This window comes from Emydura macquarii, unplaced genomic scaffold (genome assembly GCF_026122565.2).
Source record: "Emydura macquarii macquarii isolate MOO-44397 ecotype Brisbane River unplaced genomic scaffold, CSIRO-AGI_Emac_v2 contig_2842, whole genome shotgun sequence".
In the NCBI taxonomy this organism is placed as follows: Eukaryota; Metazoa; Chordata; order Testudines; family Chelidae; genus Emydura; species Emydura macquarii.
In genome coordinates this window covers 1-1,841 of record NW_027132979.1, presented here as the reverse complement: position 1 = coordinate 1,841, position 1,841 = coordinate 1, and positions in this window count along the sequence as shown.

The window sequence follows — 1,841 nt, the reverse complement described above, 5'->3', positions numbered from 1 at the left end:
AAAGTCAACAGCATTAATCCACCTCTGTAAAAAGATTAACACTGTGTTGATGGGAGGGAATTTCCCATCGGTACAGCGCTGTGGGGATGCCATGGTAAGTAGAAGTTAGGAAGTAAACCTGAGATATGCAAGGTACGTAGAGTAGCTTGCGTATCTCTTATTGACTGCCACCGGATTTCACCAGCAGTGTAGACCAATCCTCAAACAAACTGAGTATTTATGTAAAAATATTCCAGAAGGCTAGCTCACGTACACCCCAACCTAGCACAAGATGGTTTGAAAGAAGTGATATAGGGATGTATTTTCTGAAACATCAGGAGCAAGGTGCAAGAGGAGGTAACAAACATGTCATGAAACACATATGTTGTTTATCCCAGTTGTTCATCTCAGTCTATAAATGTCTTCAAAGGTATTCCAAGATTTAATGAAAATAAACATTAATGGTACTTATTATCTAGTGAGCTCCTCAACCAGCTCTTTTAAAACTCTAGGATGCAAGTTATTCTGACCTGCTTATTTGAAAATATCTATCTTTAGTACCTGCTTTTTAATTTCCTCCTCAGATAGTAGTGGAATGAAAAGAGGATCATCTAATATGATTACATCATCTGCCCCCCCACACCACCATACAGAACAGAAATATTTATCAACATCTCCTCCTTTTCTGCCTTATTACTGATAATTTTACCATTTCCATCTAGTAATGGACCAGTGCCATTGTTAGGATTTGTTTTGTTTCTAATATACTTAAAAATCTCCTCCTTGTTGTCCTTAACTCTGCTAGTCATTAATTTCTTGTTGTGTCTCTTTGCTTCCCTTATTCTACAATTCCTAGCTTCTGAAATATATTCATTAATATCAGCTGCCCCCTTTTCCATTTGTTTTCTATTCTATTCTATTCTATTCTATTCTATTCTATTCTAATAAGTTATAGCTGCCTTCACTTCCCCTCTAAGCCATTTAAAGAAAATAATTTCTTTCTCAATTGTAGGGTTTTAGCTTTTTGGGCATCTAGTCAAGTGTTCTTTAACAATTCCCAATTACCATTCACATTTTTAGGATAAATTCTTCCACCCAGCTGATTTAGCTTATATTTTTTTTCCCCAGCTTTGTGAGACTGGCCCTTTTAAAGCAGCATATATACAGTCATTTGTCCGGATTTTATTCTGTTTGCATATTATACGTGTGATCTCGTCTTGCCCGCCGCTATTTTGTGTACACCAGCTGTACTCGCCCTAGCACTCCGACACAAACTGGAAATCACACCCTCAGCTCCAAATGTAGAAATTGCCTTAGGTTCATTGAGTTTTGATGGGACTTAGGCATGGTCTACACTAAAAAGTTAGGACAACCCAGCTACGTGGCTCAGGGGTGTGAAAAATCCACATCCCCAAGTGACATAGTTAAGCTGACCCAAGTCCCATGGAGACAGAAGGTTGACAGAGAAATTTCTCCATTGACTTTTACACCCATTCTTGGGCAGATGGATTACCTACGCTGATGGCAGAACCCACCAGAACTGCAGCTGTGTCACTTTGGTGTTTCAAGTGTAGACAAGCCCTTAGGCTCCCAAGTGTTTAAGGGCCAGGTTTTGAAAGGCATTTAGGTGCCTACAGGGAGGTATAGAGGCACTTCTGAAAATGGGAGTTAGGCTCCTTAAAGCATTTGAAATTTCCCATGTTAAGGAAGGCTTTTACTTTAACAACATTCCTTGTTCTCTTTCCCCTGAGCTTTAGGAGAAAAAACCAAACAAAAACCTTTCCTGAGAGTCACGTCTTAACCTTGTCTTTGTTAAGCTAAATCGGTTGCGCTTCTTGAGTCTGTCACTATACAGCATATTC